The 20,463-nt window shown below is 38.6% G+C and overlaps 1 pseudogene; it reads right to left on the reverse strand.

The window, feature by feature from the left end:
- Positions 1-1,746: 1,746 nt before the first annotated feature.
- On the reverse strand, positions 1,747-7,319 carry LOC148571349 (uncharacterized; annotated as a pseudogene).
- Between the last annotated feature and the right edge of the window lie 13,144 nt (positions 7,320-20,463).

Raw genomic sequence — 20,463 nt, forward strand, 5'->3', positions numbered from 1 at the left:
CAAATTCTTAATTCTTGATTAGAGTTACAATTAGATTATTTTCATGGATTGTTAATGAAAAGGATTACTTTTACTTTTAATTAATTTGAATCTCTATTTTATTTAAATTATCACGTCTCTTTTCTATTCTAAACTCCCAATAACAAAGATGGTATCCATGTCAAGAGAGTAGATTCCCAACTTGACATAGGGTTGATTAAGAGGAGACACTTGAGTTGGAATGCTCAAGTGGTTAGTTAAATTTGAAGTTGTTGGCTAATTCTGTATTTACTAACGCTAGACCTTCCCAAGGGAGAAGACTAGGATTTGCGAATAAGAGTTAGCTCAATCACTTGACTTTCCTTTATTTAGTAAGGGTTAACTAAGTGAAAATAACAACCTCTTTATACTACGCTTGAGAGAATTCTAACAAGGATAGAACTTCCAATTAATCATTCCCCCAGTCAAGGCTTTTTATTTTGAATAATATAAATCCCTTTTAATTTTCATAGCACTTAATTACAATTATTTATTTTCTGTCATTCAACTCTCAAAATTCTCAGAAAACTCCTTATTAATAACTTAGCACCCTTTTTAGCAACTCATTGGGAGACGACCTGGGACTCATACTCCCAGTATTTTTATTCTAAATTTTTGTGACAACCTTTCTAAATTGATGAGGTGGATTTTTGCTGGTTAAGAGCTATACTCGCAATGCTGTTCTATTATATTATAATCTCTGAATTGGTCTAACTTCTGCCACGCATCAGTTTTTGGCGCCATTGCCAAGTAGTTGCAATTGTATGCTAAATTATTAATTAGTGTACATATTTTTATTTTATTTGCATATTTTATTTTATTTTATTACCATGAGCTATATGTTTCTTTCATTGAATGACGCGTTCACTGCCTGATCCGAGCTTAGCTGTATTTGATCCTGAAATAGAAAAAACTCTTTCACATATTAGGCGAGCTCGGCGCAGGTTAGCCTCAGAGGGTGGTGAAGTGATTGTTATCGATTCACCAGTCTCATCTGAGAGCGAATCTGAACCACCATCTGAGGGAGAAACAAGCTCCTTTACTATTGATTTTGTTGATTCACGTGTAGATAGAATGGCAGCACCTAGGAGGATTACTCTCCAGGAAGCTGGAGCTCTAGATTTTACACTGCAGCCATATCAAGTGCATCATCCAACTCTGGCTGCAGATTTTGAGCTGAAGACTGCATTAATCAACTTGATGCCCAAGTTTCATGGCTTACCTACTCTGGAGCCTATAAAGCACCTCAGGAATTTCCAGACAGCCTGTTCTACTGTAAGGCGTCATGGTGCAAATGAAACTTCTATTCTGTTAACCGCCTTCCCATTTTCTCTTGAGGAAAAGGCGAGGAAGTGGTACTACTCCCAACCTGAAGCAACTGTCACCAAGTGGGATACGCTCATGAGAGAATTCCTGGAAAAATACTTTCCAGCTGAAGTTACAGATAGATTGAGAAAAGAGATCTCGTGCATTGTCCAAGGAGAATCAGAGACTCTTTATGAGTACTGGGAGCGCTTTAAGAACCTTCTGGATGCATGCCCCTATCACATGATTGACAGGTTAGTGTTGATCAGCTACTTCACTCAAGGCATAAAGCCTCGGGATAAAACTACCCTAGATGGTGCTAGCAATGGTTCTCTGAAAAAGTACAAGACCGCAGATGAAGCATGGCAACTGATCAGCGACTTAGCTGAGTCCACTAGGAATCACAGGCATAGAAACAGCCACTCAAATACTGTTGCAGAGGTTTTCTCTAGCAGTGAGACTACCGCTCTTATACAAAGTATATGTGAAATGACCAACCTATTGATGCAGATGCAGTTGAATCAACAACAAACTCAGCCTTCCCCACCACAACAAGGCCAACAGTTCGTTCCCCAAAGAGTATGTAGAATCAGTGCTGATTATAGTCATTATACTGATGAATGCCCGCAGATCCAACAAGAAGACAACACTGTGGCAGCTACTCATAACTTTTATGACCGCCCGAATCAAGGATACAATCAACAAGGCGGCAACTACAACCAAGGTGGGAACTACAACCAAGGATGGCAGGACAACTCCAACCAAGGTTTGAGAGATAATACCAACCATGGCTGGAGGGACAACTATAACAGAGGAGGCAGAGACAACAATAGAAATCAGAGGTAGAATAACAACAACAGACAGCAGAATCAGAACCAGCCTTACAGAGCACCTCACCTTAGGCAATCCCAAGGACCCCAGCATAATCAACAACAGACCCCTTAGATCACTTATCCTTCTTCCTCATCAAATGACGAGATGCTTCGTTCTCTTGCACAAGGACAACAAGACATACAGACTACACTGAACTCTACTCTAAACAGTCTGAATGCCACTTTATCTCGTCTCCCGAATAGATTCATTACCTGCTTCCACCAACCAGCCTTCAAGCTCCAGTAGAATTCCTTCTCAACCCTTACCGAACCCCAAGGGTGGCATCAATGCCATCACTTTGAGGTCCGGAACCACACTGCAAGAGAGGAATCATGAGGAGCCAAGCCCATTAGAACTCACCCCAGTTGAAGAGGAAGAAACTGAAGAGGAAGATGAAGTACAAGACAAGGTTGAAGAAGAAGTAGCTCAGTGACGAACTAATTTCCTATCGGTAAAGAAATTCACAAATATAATCGCGTGGGTAGTATAGCTTCTAGACCAACAGAAAATCCTTTCGTACAAACGTTTGGTTGTCACAAGTAACAAACCCAATAAAATTTATAAACCGAAGTATTCAAACCTCGGGTCGTCTTCTCAAGGAACTGCAGGGAGGTGTTCTTATTATTAGTTATGGAAAACAATGTTTTTGGGTTTTAAAAGGTTTGAACAAGGAAAATAAATTGCAGGAATTAATAAATTAATATCTAATAAAACTCTTGGCAAGGTATGAAAATTCGGAAGCCCTATCCTAGTTATCCTTATCGATGGTGATGAGAATTGAGTTTTAATCCCACTTAGTTAACTTTTACTAAAGTAAGGGAAAGTCAAGTGGACTAATCAGTTAGATCCTCAAGTCCTATCCAACTCCTAAGAAAGGACTAGAGTTAGGGGAATTCAATTCAATTAGCAAAAATAACAATTAACAACCACGATAAGTTTGATAACTCAAGAGTCTCCAGTTAATCAATTAAAGCCAAGAATACAAAAAGCTAAATAAGAATCATAAATCTAAAATACCTCAATTTATATTAAATAAAGAAAATCCTAACATGAATGGTTCATAAGCCAATTTGGCAACATAAGTAATTGAATAAAAGCATTAAAGTATCTGAAAGTAAAAGAGAAATATAAAGTAAAAGGAATATTGAACCTGAGAAGAAGTTGAAATCCTAAATCCTTTAAGAGGAATCCTAATCCTAAAACCTAAGAGAGAGGAGAGAACCTCTCTCTCTAAAAACTACATCTAAATTATGAAAAGTGAATAATTGATGATCTCTCCATGAATGGATGCATTCCCTCACCTTATAACCTCTAATCTATGCTTTCTGGACTTGGATCTGGGCCAAAAAGGGTTTCAAAAATCACTAGGAGCGTTTTCTGCACTTTCTGCATGTGGTGTCTGTCACGCGTCCGCGTGGGTCACGCGGTCGCATCATCTGGGAGTTTTCCTTGTCACACGTTCGCTTCAGTCACGCATACGCGTCATTTGCGTTCTGCTCAAGCCACGCATCCGCGTCAGTCACGCGTTCGCGTCGCTGCCTTTTCGCGCTAGGCACGCGGCCGCATCGTCCATGCGTTCGCGTCACTGCCCTTTTTTTAAAACTCCATTTTTGTGCTTTTCTTCCATTTTTGTATGTTTCCTTTCTGTCCTCTAAGCCATTCCTGTCTTGGGAGATCTGAAAACACTTGACACACAAGTCACGGCATCGAGTGACAATAAAGGGCAATTAAAATTAATATTTTTAAAGCATAGGAAACATGTTTTTTTACATATATCACATAATAAGGAAGGGAAAGTAAAACCATGCAAATTACATGAATAAGTGGGTGAAGGATCGAATAAATCACTTAAATTGAGCACAAAATACATCATAAAATATGGGTTTATCAACCTCCCCACACTTAAACAATAGCATGTCCTCATGCTAAATCCAAGATAAAGAATAAGGTAAGGTGGTAGAATTTCATGCAATGCATTCTATTCTATATGCAAGCTACCTAAATGAGTCATGCAATTCTAGTTATTATTCACTTGTATATAGGGCTTACATGTAATTAAATTAATTCATATCCTCAAGGAATCATATATGCATAGCCAAACCCTAGATAATGTTAAAGCACTTTTACAATTGAGATGGGTAAAAATATTTCACAAACTTGCAAGATAATTAACAATTAAGCAGAGATATATGGTGATGAGCTATTGAACCCTTACTGGATTTTGTGTTTACTCTCTAGTCACTCAGTGTTTATTGGGTTAATCACTCTATTCTTTTTCTATTCTTGCTTTCTAAAACTTTGTTCTTCATCTAACCAATCAACAATTATGGAATATAGACATACAAAAATCATGAGGTCTTTTTCAAGGTTGTAATGGGGCCAGGGTAAAGGTAAGGGTATATGTTTAAGGCCAAGTGAGCTAATAAGTGAATCATTGTTTAGTCCAAGATCTCACCTAACATACATACTTTATATAAATTTAAAGTTCCTTAACCAATTTACCCAAAAATTTTCTATTTTGGATTACAAGCTCATGCATTAAATTTAATTTTGAAATTTTGCCCCCATGTGCATTGATTTTTATTTTGCAATCGGGGAATTTTTGTATCCCCTTATTTAAATACTGAAAATAATTTTTTTTCATCAATGCACATGGCAATTCAATTGTTTTGATTTCACATGAGCATGCTTCCCAAATTTTGTTTTTGAAACAACTTATTCTTTTTAAATTCCTACTTTGTTTCTATCATCCCATGTTCCCACAAAATTTCCCGTACTTAAATTGTACACAATATTTATCTTAAGATAACCAAGGATTCAACTTGGGATTTTTATTTTATTTTTCTGGTTAAGGCTAGTAATGTGGATATAGAACAAGAGGGGATTAAAAAGCTCAAGTGGGCTAACAAGGGTGATGTAAAAGTTAGGCTAATTTGGAATAAGTGGGGAAAAATTCAAATGATGGCCTCAATCATCTCTTGGTATCTATCTATATTCTATATTGGACATATAGATTAAAACAAAGTAAAGAACATCAGAATGAAAAAGAAGGGCAAAACACACAGGAATGAAATTTATGGTTCGAATGTAACCATACAATTAAGCTCAAAACTCACAGGCTGTGTGTTCTCCAACTCAAAAATCATATATCAGTTATGTATGTCATGCAAGTAGAAATCAAGAGTTCCCATTATTCTCAATGTAAATCTTAGGGTGGTCCTTAAAATCTTAGTGTTCCTCCTTGAAGAAATGTTGTTAACTAACTAACATGTGATGCTATATATACAAGGTGTGTGGATTGTTTTAATTTACTAAAGTCTCTAGTTTACTTCCTTTTATTTTCAATTAAACCAACTATCATATGCTAAAGGGGTAAACCATACTAATTAATCCACATATTCTATAACTAATAAATTTAGAATTGCAAACTAAACTAAATGTCTAAGATATAAACTAAAGTGCAAAATACGGAAATAAAGTAAATACAGAAAAAGAACAATGTGCAAGTACTGAAAAATAAAAATAAAGATAAAAAAAAATACAGAAAAATAAACAAAATAAGATAAAAAGAGTATGTAGTGGTTCACCAAAAAGATACGCCAGGGATGGCGACCTCCCCACACTTAAAATATAGCATCGTCCTCGATGCTCACTCAAGCTGGGTGTGAAGAAGTGTCATCACCGGAAGGATGGGCTGCTGGAGTCTCTGTGGTGGCCTAAGGGTCTGCAGGTTGGATAAGTGTAGGCGGATCTGTCTACTGCAGGGGAGGCGCGGACTGTAGATGAATCTCTGGGTCTGCCGCCTTTAGCTGGTGGTGCTCCTCATGATGTGGCGCAGTCTGCTCTGGTCCTGCCTGCTCAGCCTGGGTAGGTGTCTCCTCCTCGTGATCATCCTCCTCCACCTCAGATGTATCAGAAGGGGTGTCAGGCTCGGAGGGGATGTCGCCGACGGATTGGATCATCAACTTGAGGTGCTCATAGCGTCGATTATTACGACGCTTAGATCTCTCATATCGCCGTTGGTTGTGGCACTCTATCTGGTCCAGCTGCCAAAATAGGCGGTGCACGAAGTGGTAAATGGACTCTGATGCAGGTGGAGGTGCAGTGGTGGTAGCTGGTGCAGCAGTGGATGAAGAAGGGGTAGCTGAAGGTGTGGCTGTCTCATCAGAAGCGGTGAGGAATGGGGGTCTGTAACCTAAAGCTTGAAAATTCCTGTTGTGAGGGATAATCTTCTTGCAGTCCACAGCAGGTAGCTTTTCATCAGCAAGCTCCCAAGGAACGTCGGCTCGACAACCTAGCTGGGTGACTAGATAAGGGAAAGGGAGAGTGCCTCTGACATGGACCCTGGCCATATAATACCGGATAAAACGTGGCAGATACAGGTCCTTACCCTTCATCACACACCAGATGAGGGTGATCATAGCAGCGGGCAGCTCTATCTCATGAGTGCTCGACATCACATAGTTGCTCAGAATCTGGTGCCAGAGCTGAGCCTCATCATTCAGATAAATCAGCTTTATTCCCTTAGACATTACTGTGTTCTTTCCCATGACCCATGGGACAGTAGGATCAAGGGCTATTCTCTGCTTGACAGCATCCCAGTCAAATCTCATAAAGCGCATATCCTCTTCAGCCTTTTAGTAACCGTCAGGCTGATCAGATTTAGGCTTAAGGTGGAGGATGTCCTCAATAGCTTCCAAAGTGACCAAAATCTGTTTCCCTTTGAGGTGCACTACATCCACGGAAGTCTTGAAATAGTTGCAGTAAAACTGTCTGACCCAGGAAGCATTGACCTCTGTCAAGTTTCTCTCCAAGAAGAACCATCCTCTCTTTTTTATCTGTTCGGAGGTGTACTACTGTAGTTCTTCTGAAATTTTTAGAGTTCTTTCCAGGTACAGGTTCCTGGAAGTGGCAAACACTGGATACTTTAGCTCACTGTATCTGTTTGCAAATTTAACTGGATCATTGGCAGTGAGGAGCTGGTCAGCTTTCTCCTGCGGGGTAAAGTGCTTTTCCCGCCAGGAGTCATCATGCAAAATGTCCAGAATGGACATAGAGGATTCGCCTCTTTTCCTTTTGCCGGTGGTTGCTTTGCCTTTTCCTTTGCGTTGAGGGTCAGACATCCTGAAAAGCGCAGATTCCAGGATATAATTGAAGAATAAAAGCAGGAAAAGAAGTAGGCAAATAGGATTTATCAATGTAAGCATAAAGGCAAACGAGCAGTAGAATTATTAAATGAGTTAAATATATATACATTTTGGACTATATTTGAGGGAAAAATCTGAGGTGAAAAATCACAATCCAAAATATAATATAAGTAGAATTCATGTTAATTAGGAAAAACAATAATCATGCCTTGAGTTAGAAAGTTAAAGTAGTTAGTTAGAAAGCAAAAAGAGAAGTTAGAGAGTTAAAATTGGGTGATAGGTGAAAAGGTAGTTAGAAAGTGAAAGTAGTGAGTTAGTAAAAAGGAAGTTAAAATAGGGGGCATGATAATGGTTTCCTAGTTAACAGTAAATTTCACAAGTTTAAAGAATAATCAACTCATAGTCAAGCAAGGATATCAGGTTATTGATGATAATTCATATAGGTACCGGATTAGCTAAAATTAAAATGAAATCATTGATGAACGAATAATTTATACGCTTTTTGGCACTGTTTTTAGTATGTTTTTAGTATATTTTAGTTAGTTTTTATTATATTTTTATTATTTTTTATTTAAAATTCACTTTTCTGGACTTTACTATGATTTTGTGTGTTTTTCTGTGATTTCAGATATTTTCTGGCTGAAATTGAGGGACCTGAGCAAAAATCTGATTCAGAGGCTGAAAAAGGACTGCAGATGCTGTTGGATTCTGACCTTTCTGCATTCGAAGTAGATTTTCTGGAGCTACAGAAGCCCAATTGACGCGCTCTTAATTTCGTTGGAAAGTACACATCCTGGGCTTTCCAGAAATATATAATAGTCCATACTTTGCCCAAGATTTGATGGCCCAAACTGGTGTTCCAAGTCATCTTAAGAATTCTGGCATTTAACGCCAGAACTGGCATAAAAGCTGGAGTTAAACGCCCAAACTGGCACAAAAGCTGGCGTTTAACTCTAAGAAAAGTCTCTACACATGAAAGTTTCAATGCTCAGCCCAAGCACACACCAAGTGGGCCCCCGGAAGTGGATTTTTACACTAAACACCCTAGCTTACTCATTTTCTGTAACCCTAGGTCACTAGTTTACTATAAAAACTACTTTTAGTAATTCATCTTGTACCTCATGACACTTTACACATTTTATATTGTATTCTCTATGGCATGAGTCTCTAAACCCCATGGTTGGGGGTGAGGAGCTCTGCTGTGTTTCGATGAATTAATGCAATTACTACTCTTTTCAATTCTATCATGCTTGCCTCTATTCTAAGATATTCATTCGCACTTCAGCCTGATGAATGTGATGATCTGTGACACTCATCATCATTCTCACCTATGAATGCATTCCTGACAACCACTTCCGTTCTACATGCTATCAAGCTTGAATGTGTATCTCTTGGGTTTCTAATCTAAGATTGGAACCTTCGTAGTATAGGCTAGAATTATTGGTGGTCATTCTTGAGGTCCAGAAAGTCTAAACCTTGTCTGTGGTATTCTGAGTAGGATCTGGGAAGGGATGACTGTGACGAGCTTCAAACTCGCGAGTGTTGGGCGTAGTGACAGACGCAAAAGAATTAATGGATCCTATTCTGACATGATCGAGAACTGACAGATGATTAGCCGTGTGGTGATAGTGCATTTGGAACATTTTCACTGGGAGGACGGGAAGTAGCCATTGACAACAATGATGCCCAACATAAAGCTTGCCATGGAAGGAGCCTTGCGTGCATGAAAAAGAAGACAGTAGGAAAGCAGAGATTCAGAAGACAAAGCATCTCCAAAACCTCAACCTATTCTCCATTGCTGCATAACAAGTATTTATTTCATGTTCTTCTACTTTTTACAATTAAATATGAGAATTATTGATATCCGGACTAAGAGTTAAAAGGTAACCATAGCTTGCTTCAAGCCGACAATCTCCGTGGGATCGACCCTTACTCACGTAAGGTATTACTTGGACGACCCAGTGCACTTGCTGGTTAGTTGTGCGGAATTGCAAAAGTGTGATTGTGATTTCGTGCACCTAGTTTTTGGCGCCGTTGTCGGGGATTGTTCGAGTTTGGACAACTGATGGTTTATCTTGTTGCTTAGATTAGGAATATTTTATTTTTGTTGGTTTAGAGTATTTTATTTGAGTTTAGTTTCATATTTTAAGTTTGGTGTCAATTGCAAGCTTTTACTTTCTTTTAATTTTTTGAATTTGCATAGTCTTAGTTGTTTCTTGATCTTTAAAAATTATAAGTTTGGTGTCTTCTTTGTGTTTTCCTTTAATTTTTCGAAAATTTGTGTTTGATTTTCTAAAAATTTGAAGTTTGGTGTGTTTTTGTGCTTTTATTTACTTAAAAATTTTTCAAAAATTTGTTCTTGGTGTTCATCTTGATCTTCAAAGTGTTCTTGGTGTTCATCTTGATATTCCAAGTTTTCTTGTTTGTTCTCTTTGTTTTGATCTAAAATTTCTAAGTTTAGTGTTGTTTTGTTGTTTTTCTCTTTCCTCATTAAAATTTAAAAATAAAAAAATATCTTTTCCTTATTTTACTCATAATTTTCCAAATTTAACATTAAAGTAGTCAAAGATTTTCAAAATCATATCTCTTCTTTTTAATCAAGTAAAAATTCTAATTTCAAAAATTGATCTTTTCAAATCTTTTTAAAAGAAAAAAAATCAACTCAAATCTTTTTAATTTCTTCAATCATATCTTCTCAATCATATCTTTTCCAAAATAATCCTCAATCATATCTTTTTTATTGCTAATCTCAAAATCTTTTTAATTAATTAATTAATTTAGTCTTCAATTTGCTTTTATTTCAATTTCTTCTAATTTTTTAATTTATATTCAATTTTTCAATTATTTTATTTTATTTTATTTTATCTTATTTTAATTTTGGTTACCTTAAAAAATATAATTTATTTGCAATTCATATCAATTCTCTTTTCTCTATCATGGACATAAGTGGAAATGAACAGTACAGAAGGACTCTGGAGTCATATATGCCAACCCCATTACAGCTGCATATGGGAGTAGCATCTGTATACCTCCCATCAAAGCAAGCCGTTTTGAGCTAAATCCTCTGCTCATTATCGTGGTGCAGCAAAATTGCCAGTATTCCGGTCTTCCACAGGAAGAACCTACTGAGTTTCTGGCATAGTTCTTACAAATTGCTGACACAATACGTGATAAAGAAGTGGATCAGGATGTCTACAGATTATTACTTTTTCCATTTGCTGTAAAAAATCAAGCTAAGAGGTGGTTAAATAACCAACCCACAGCAAACATAAAAACATGGAGACAGTTATCAGACAAATTCCTGAATCAATTTTACCCTCCAAAAAGGATGACACAGCTAAGGCTGGACATCCAAGGCTTAAAACAAAAGGATCATGAATTCCTTTATAATGCCTGGGAGAGGTATAGAGGGATGCTAAGGAAATGCCTCTCTGAAATATTTTCTGAGTGGGTACAGTTAGACATCTTCTACTATGGGCTTACAGAAAGAGCTCAAATGTCTCTAGACCACTCAACTGGTGGATCTATATACATGAGAAAGACAATTGAAGAGGGTCAAGAACTCATAGATACAGTTGCTAGAAATCAACATCTGTACTCAAGCAATGAGCCCTCCAAAGAAAAAGAAGCTATGGTAGCAACTACTGATTATAATCCTCAAGAACAGATTGTTGAACTAAATCAGCAATTACTTCTAATGACAAAACAATTAGCAGAATTCAAGGAGATGCTCCAAGACACTAAAAATGCTAACAAGAATATAGAAGCACAATTAAATCAGACAAGACAGCAGCTATCTAAACAGATAATAGAAGAATGCCAAGCTGTTCAACTAAGGAGCGGGAAGACATTGAATAATTCAGTTCAAAGTAGCAAAAAGTCAAGAAAGGAACAAATGACAGAGGATGATCAAACCACTGCCCAAAATCCCTCTGAGGATAGCAAGAGCCCAAAGAGGAATAATTCTGGCATTCAAACGCCAGAAAAGGGAGAAAAGTTGGCGTTAAACGCCCATTCCTTGCCCAGTTCTGGCGTTCAAACGCCAGAAAAGGATGGGAAGCTGGCGTTAAACGCCCATCCTGCACCCAATCCTAGCGTTCAAAGGCCAATGAGGGATCAGACACCTGCAAGTGCTGATAGTAACCCCTCTAAGAAGGCTTCTCCAACCACTTCTGTAGGGAATAAACCTGCAGCAACTAAGGTTGAAGAATATAAAGCCAAGATGCCTTATCCTCAGAAACTCCGCCAAGCAGAACAGGATAAACAATTTGCCCGCTTTGCAGACTATCTCAGGACTCTTGAGATAAAGATCCCGTTTGCGGAGGCACTCGAGCAAATACCCTCTTATGCTAAGTTCATGAAAGAGATCTTAAGTCATAAGAAGGATTGGAGAGAAACTAAAAAAGTGTTTCTCACTGAAGAATGCAGTGCAGTCATTCTAAAAAGCTTACCAGAAAAGCTTCAAAATCCAGGAAGCTTTATGATACCATGCACATTAGAGGGTATTGTACTAAGACAGCTCTATGTGACCTTGGAGCAAGTATCAACCTAATATCTACATCTACTATCAGAAAGCTTGGGTTGACTGAAGAAGTCAAACCAACCCGGATATGTCTTCCACTTGCTGATGGCTCCATTAAATATCCATCAGGTATAATTGAGGACATGATTGTCAAGGTTGGGCCATTTGCCTTTCCCACTGACGTTGTAGTGCTGGAAATGGAGGAGCACAAGAGTGCAACTCTCATTCTATGAAGACCTTTCCTAGCAACTGAACAAAGTCTTATTGATGTACAAAAAGGGGAAGTGACCCTGAGAGTCAATGAGGATGAGTTCAAGTTAAATGCTGTCAAAGCTATGCAGCATCCAGACACATCAAATGACTGCATGAACACTGATATTATTGACTCTTTGGTGGAAGAGATCAATATGACTAAGAGTCTTGAATCAGAGCTAGAGGACATCTTTAAAGATGTTCAGCCTGATATGGAGGAACCAGAGGAAATTAAAGAACCTCTAAAAATCCATCAGGAAGAGGAGAAATCTCCTAAACCCGAGCTCAAACCACTACCACCATCCCTGAAATATACATTTCTGGGAGAGGGTGACACTTTTCCAGTGATCATAAGCTCTGCTTTAAATCCACAAGAAGAGAAAGCACTGATACAAGTGCTACGGACACACAAGACCGCCCTTGGGTGGTCCATAAGTGATCTTAAGGGCATTAGCTCAGCAAGATGCATGCACAAGATCCTATTAGAGGATGATGCTAAGCCAGTGGTTCAACCACAGAGGTGGCTAAATCCAGCCATGAAGGAGGTGGTGCAGAAAGAGGTCACTAAGTTACTAGAGGCTGGGATTATTTATCCTATTTTTGATAGCCCCTGGGTGAGCCCTGTCCAAGTTGTCCCCAAGAAGGGAGGCATGACAGTAGTTCATAATGAAAAAAATGAACTGGTTCCCACAAGAACAGTTACAGGGTGGCGTATGTGTATTGACTATAGAAGGCTCAATACAGCCACCAGAAAGGATCATTTTTCTTTACCATTCATAGACCAGATGCTAGAGAGACTAGCAGGCCATGAATACTACTGCTTTTTGGATGGCTATTCAGGCTACAACCAAATTATAGTGGATCCTCAAGACCAAGAGAAAATAGCATTCACATGTCCATCTGGAGTATTTGCTTACAGAAGAATGCCTTTTGGTTTGTGCAATGCACTTGCAATCTTTCAGAGGTGCATGCTCTCTATCTTCTCTGATATGGTAGAGAAGTTCTTGGAAGTCTTCATGGATGACTTCTCAGTATTTGGAGACTCATTCAGCTCCTGTCTTGATCATTTAGCACTTGTCCTGAAAAGGTGCCAAGAGACTAACCTGGTCTTAAACTGGGAAAAATGTCACTTTATGGTGACTGAAGGAATTGTCCTTGGGCACAAAATTTCAAGCAAGGGAATAGAGGTGGATCAAGCCAAGGTAGAGGTGATTGAAAAATTACCACCACTTGCCAATGTTAAGGCAATCAGAAGCTTTCTGGGGCATGCAGGATTCTATAGGAGGTTTATAAAGGATTTTTCAAAAATTGCAAAACTTCTAAGAAACCTGCTAGCTGCTGACATGCCATTTGTGTTTGACACAGAGTGTCTGCAAGCATTTGAAACCCTGAAAGCTAAGCTGGTCACAGCACCAGTCATCTCTGCACCAGACTGGACATTACCATTCGAACTAATGTGTGATGCCAGTGACCATGCCATTGGTGCAGTATTGGGACAAAGGCATAACAAGCTTCTGCACGTCATTTACTATGCCAGTCGTGTTCTAAATGACGCACAGAAGAATTACACAACTATAGAAAAAGAGCTGCTAGCAGTGGTTTATGCCATTGACAAGTTTAGATCCTATTTGGTAGGATCAAAAGTAATTGTGTACACTGACCATGCTGCTCTTAAATATTTACTCACAAAGCAGGATTCAAAACTCAGGCTCATAAGATGGGTGTTGCTTCTGCAAGAGTTTGATATAGAAATAAGAGACAGAAAAGGAACAGAGAACTAGGTAGCTGATCACCTGTCCCGGATAGAACCAGTAGCTGGGGCGTCCCTCCTTTCTACTGAGATCTCTGAGACCTTTCCAGATGAGCAACTCTTTGCCAGCACCATGGTTTGCAGACATTGCAAATTATAAAGCTATGAGGTACATACCCCAAGAGTACAGCAGGGTGCAAAAGAAAAAACTAATTTCTGATGCAAAGTACTACTTGTGGGATGAACCATATCTCTTTAAGAGATGTGCAGACAGAATGATCGACAGATGCATCCCTAGAGAGGAGGCACAGAAGATCCTGTGGCATTGCCATGGATCACAGTATGGAGGACATTTCGGAAGTGAGCGCATAGCCACTAAAGTCCTCCAATGTGGCTTCTACTGGCCTACTCTCTATAGAGATGCCCGAGAGTTTGTGCGTAACTGTGACAGTTGCCAAAGAGCTGGCAACTTACCTCATGGTTACGCCATGCCTCAACAAGGGATCTTAGAGATTCAGTTGTTTGATGTATAGGGTATTGACTTCATGGGTCCTTTCCTACCATCATACTCAAACACTTACATTCTGGTGGCAGTAGACTACGTATCTAAATGGGTGGAGGCAATTGCCACACCCACTAATGATACCAAGACTGTGCTGAAGTTTCTTCAAAAACATATTTTCAGCAGATTTGGTGTTTCCAGAGTACTCATCAGTGTTGGGTCACCCATTTCTGCAATAAACAGCTTTATTCTGCTATGGTCCGATATGGAATTAGCCACAAAGTAGCAACTCCATATCATCTACAGACAAATGGGCAGGCTGAAGTCTCTAATAGAGAGCTAAAAGAATCTTGGAACAGACTGTAATTGCTCGTAGAAAGGATTGGGCAAAGAGCTTGGATGATGCTCTGTGGGCATACAGAACAGCATTCAAGACTCCTATAGGAACCTCTCCATACCAGCTTGTGTATGGCAAGGCCTGTCATCTGCCTGTGGAACTGGAACATAAAGCCTACTGGGCAACCAGATTCCTAAACCTGGATGCTAAGTTAGCTGGTGAGAAAAGATTGCTCCAGCTAAATGAGCTAGAGGAGTTCAGACTCAATGCTTTTGAAAATGCAAAAATTTATAAGGAAGAAGCAAAAAAGTGGCATGACAAGAAATTGTCATCCAGAGTCTTTGAGCCAAGACAAAAAGTTCTGCTATTCAACTCTAGGCTCAGATTATTTCCCGGGAAATTAAAATCCCGGTGGAGGGGACCATATATGATTACAGGAGTGTCACCATATGGATATGTTGACCTTCAAGATATTGATTCTGACAAAAAGTTCATTGTTAATGGACAGAGAATCAAACATTATCTTGAAAGCAATTTTGAGCAAGAATGCTCAAAACTGAGGCTTGAATGAAGCTCAGTAAGGGTCCAGCTAAAGACAATAAAGAAGCGCTTGCTGAGAAGCAACCCAGCCATTAGCAAGTTATTTGTTTTAAATAATACTTGTAGAAATTTGATATACATTTTCTTAAAAGGTTAATCATCAAAGTTGAAGAAATTCACAGAGTTACAGAAGTATTCAGTGCAAAAAGCAGAGAAAAGGAGCTTGCTGACAAGAAAACGCCAGTAAAGGGCATTTTGGGCGTTAAACGCCAGAATGGGTACCATTCTGGGCGTTTAACGCCAGTAAAGGTACCATTTTAGGCGTTTAACGCCAGAATTGCAGCATCATAGGCGTTCAGCAAAACGCCCAGTGATAAAGGGGTTTCTGGCGTTTAACGCCAGCCAGGGTACCTGGCTGGGCCTTAAATGCCCATAATGGCCAACACTTGGGCGTTAAACACCAGAAAGGTAGGAAGAGGAGATTTTGTTTCCGAATTCAAATTTTTTCAAATTTTCATGTTTTAACTCATAATTTTCTGCATAAACATGCTTCAAACTTTCATTATTCACCCTCAATTTTAAAAAATTCAACAATTCTCTAAATCTCTTTTCAATTTTCTTTCAAATCCTTCCCAAATCTTCTTCAAAAACTCAAGTATCTTTTCAATTTCTTTTCAAATATTTTCAAACCCATCACATCATCTCTTATTTCTCAGATGCATAACCAAATTATCAGATTTAACCTCTTTATACCTTTTTCAATTGAAAATCTCATCTTTTTCATATCATGATTTTATTTTCTTCCACCAATCATATCTCTATGGCATATCTCTCTCAAAATTTTCGAAATCCCTCCCCTCCTCTTATAAATACACATTCGGCCATCCCTTCCTCTCCACCATTCAAATTTGCCTCTCTCTCCCCTTTCCTTTCTTTTGCTTGAGGGCAAGCAAACCTCTAAGTTTGGTGTGTTTTTCCGTGATCACTGAGCTAAGACTCATCAAGAGGCAAGAAAGAGAATACTCCAAAGAGTCTTTGGAATCAAGAGAGGTTCCTAACCAAAGAACATGCAGACCATTACCACAAAATAATGGGTCTGAGGTCAGTGATCCCGGAAGTTAAATTCAATCTGAAAGAAGATGAATATCCAGAGATCCAAGAGCAAATTCGAAATAGAGGATGAGAAATTCGAGCTAATCCTGAAACAAAGGTTAGCAGAAACATGGTTCAGGAATTCTACTCAAATTTGTGGCTAACAGATAAGCAGAGAATAACTGGAACCGCCTTTCATACCTACCGAACCATGGTCAGAGGGAGGCTTATTTACTTCCATCTGGACAAAATAAGAGAGGTCTTTAAACTGCCTCAACTACAAGATGATCCAGATTCCTTTAATAGGAGAATGGTGAGAGTAGATAAGGGGTTGGATCAAGTTCTAGAGGACATATGCCTCCTTGGAACTAAGTGGATAACCAATTCAAAAGGCGTCCCAAACCAACTCAAGAGGGGAGATCTCAAACCAGTTGCAAGAGGCTGTTTGGACTTCATTGGGCGTTCTATATTGCCCACGAGCAACCGCTCTGAGGTCACTGTCAAAAGAGCAGTGATGATTCATTGTATTATGCTTCGAAAGGAAGTGGAGATTCATCATCTGATTTCTTGTGAGTTTTACACAATTACAAACAAGAACTCCACTGAAGCCAAACTGGCCTACCCAAGCATAATTTCTCTGCTATGTAAAGATGCTGGGGTGAGAATCAGAGTAGATGAATTCATCCCAATCGAACACCCAATCACCAAGAAGTCAATGGAAGGACATGTACAAGACAACTCCATAAAAAGGAGGGCGCAGGAGTTCCTCCCAGAAATTCCTGAAATTGACTACTGGACCCACCTAGAAGCATTTGTTACCAAGCTACAAGAAGCTATGGAACAACTTAAGGAAGAACAGCAGAATAAAAACTGCATGTTCTGCAAACTGCTAAAGGAACAGGAGAAGCAGGGGCATGAGCTACAGGAGCTGAAGCGCCAGAAGCTCTCCCTTGAAGGACCAAGCACCCCACAGATTGAGGGAGCATCCAGTTTTCAAGATCAAGGTTGTTGAGTCCTAACTATGTGATAACCTTTATTATTAAGAGTCTATTTTAATAGTCATTTACTTTTCTATTTTTTACTTTTCTGTCTTCTATTATTATTAGTTTGCTCTTATATTTATTTTTGAGTCTTATTGTCATTCCATGATTAATAAAATTTAAAGTTTATGTCTTAAAACTATGAATGTCCTATGAATCCATCACCTTTCTTAAATAAAAAGTGTTTTTAATTAAAAAAGAAAAAGAAGTACATGAATTTTAAATTTTAAAACAGTATAATTATTTTGATGTGGTGGCAATACTCTTGTTTTCTGAATGAATGCTTGAACAGTGCATATGATTGAATTTGTTGTTTATGAATGTTATAATTGTTGGCTCTTGAAAGAATGATGAAAAAGGAGAAGTGTTATTGATAATCTGAAAAATCAAAAAATTGATTCTTGAAGCAAGAAAAAGCAGTGAATAGAAAAAAAAAGAGAGAAAAAGAAAGAAAAAGCAAGCAGAAGAAGCCAATAGCCCTTTAAATCAAAAGACAAGGGTAATAAAAAGGATCCAAGGCTTTGAGCATCAGTGGATAGAAGGGCCCTCAGGAATAAAATCCTGGCCTAAGCGGCTAAACCAAGCTGTCCCTAACCATGTGCTTGTGGGGTGAAGGTGTCAAGTGAAAACTTGAGACTGAGCGGTTAAAGTCGTGGTCCAAAGCAAAAAGAGTGTGCTTAAGAGCTCTGGACACCTCTAATTGGGGACTCTAGCAAAGCTGAGTCACAATCTGAAAAGGTTCACCCAGTTTTGTGTCTGTGGCATTTATGTATCCAGTGGTAATACTGGAAAACAAAATGCTTAGGGTCACGGCTAAGACTCATAAAGTAGCTGTGCTCAAGAATCAACATACTTAACTAGGAGAATCAATAACACTATCATGATTCTGAGTTCCTATAGAAGCCAATCATTCTGAACTTCAAAGGATAAAGTGAGATGCCAAAATTGTTCAGAGGCAAAAAGCTAAAAGCCCCGCTCATCTAATTAATACTGATCTTCATAGATGTTTTTGGAATTCATTGTATATTTTCTTCTTTTTATCCTATTTGATTTTCAGTTGCTTGGGGACAAGTTAGATATCTGCATAAGTTACATATCTGCATAAAACCCCATGAACTACCAATAATATTCTGCTAACATGAGCATTCTCTTTCACTTTCATTCTTTCTTCTTAATAATTCTTTTCTTGCTTGGGGACAAGCAAGCTTTAAGTTTGGTGTTGTGATGACAAGTCATCTTAGCCTAGTTTCACCAGCCTTTTTCTTTTGTTTTCATTTAGTTTTATGCACTTTCTTGCATTATAAATTAGCCATTTGAATTGGAATTGCATGATTTCCTTAAATCAATCAACCACCTTTTAATTGATACAAAATCATGAGGTTCAAGCTAACTTTAGTTGATAATTAATTGATTTATAAACCTTGTGAATTTTGTGATACTTTGATTAGTTGTTTTGATTACTTGTAGGTGAAGAAAGGAAACAAAAGGTGTGCCAACATTATTGAAGAAGGTTGCAAGAATGGGTTTGAGAAAATGGAATTCACGTTTGATCTAACGTTTGCCTCAAACGTCAACTCAAACGTGAGTAGCGGTTGAAGAACACCCTGGGGAAAAGCCAACGTTTGTGCCAACGTTTACCTCAAACGTTGAGGTCAAACGTTGGCTGAAGAATGAAGCTCCTGGGAAGGCAACGTTTGCTCCAACGTTTGCCTCAAACGTGAGGTCAAACGTTGGCGCCAAAGAGAAGAGAAATGGCATCCCTGGAGGCAGCAACGTTTGAGCCAACGTTTGTCTCAAACGAGAGGTCAAACGTTGGCTCCAAAGAGAAGAGAAATGGCATCCCTGGAGGCAGCAACGTTTGAGCCAACGTTTGACTCAAACGTGAGGTCAAACGTTGGCACCAAACAGCATGAAGGGGCATACTTCAAACAAGAATAACTTGAGTTGTAGATGTCCAATTGAGGTGATTTCAAGTGGGTTAGAAAGCTGACATTCAGAGCTTTCCAACCATATATAATAGTCTCTATTGGGCACAAAATTGGCAACGCGACAAGAGGACAAAGTAGCCCCCAAGAAGCATACAAGAAGGGAGGTCCACGTTTGAGCTCACGTTTGACCTCAAACGTTGAGCCAAACGTGGAAGACAGCACATGGCCTAGCTGCATAATGCCTCACTCAAGTAACGTTTGAGTCAACGTTTGCCTCAAACGTTGGCTCAAACGTGAATGGTTCATGGCTTGGTTCACTAATGGATTTCCTCCCAACACCAAGAGCAATCAATAGAGGCTACTAGCAACCCAATTCCATCAAGGCTAAAGGCCCAATTCAAGGCTTAATGATCATTTGAAGAAAGTGTATAAATAGCTTAGGATTTGAAGTTTTAGAGAGGTTTTTTGGTTGAGAGTTTTCTTGAGAGATTTTCTTTTTAGAATTTTTAATACTTGCAGTTGAGAGCTTTTGGGTTTTGAGCATTTTGGAGATTCTGAGTCTTGGGGAAGGAGAATTGAATTCTCTTCCTCTTAGTTTTCTTGTTTTACATTTCATCTACACTTGTTTTAAATCTTGGGTTGGAGAATTGAGGAAATTCTGTCTCAATCTCACCTTGAGATTTTCTTCTGTTTGATTTCCTGCATCATTGAGAAGTTGCGATTTCATTTCCTTTCTTCTACTGCTTCATCTTTACTTTTCTTGCAATTGAATTCTGAAATTGCATCTAGGAAGGCATTGAGATCTAGACTTGGTTATCTAGTCTCTTGGGTCCTGAGATCTGGAGATTCTATTTTAAGTTTCTCTGTTGAACGCTTCTTCAAGCAATTTACATTTTCTGTTTGAAATATATTGCAATTAAATTCATCCTTTACTTCCCTGCTTATTGCAATTTACTTTCCTGTGTTTAATTTCTGCAATTCCACATCCCTAACCCATTTACGATTCATGCCATTTACATTTCTTGCACCTTAAGATTCAGTCATTTACATTTCTTGCGTTCTAAGTTTCTGCCAATTTAATTTCTTATTCTTTAAGATTCAGCACTTTTATTTTCCGTTCTCTTAAATTTTCTGCAATCTACCCCTCTCCCTTTACT

Source organism: Arachis ipaensis, chromosome B3 (genome assembly GCF_059453495.1).
Source record: "Arachis ipaensis isolate K30076 ecotype BB chromosome B3, ASM5945349v1, whole genome shotgun sequence".
NCBI classification, from domain to species: domain Eukaryota; kingdom Viridiplantae; phylum Streptophyta; class Magnoliopsida; order Fabales; family Fabaceae; genus Arachis; species Arachis ipaensis.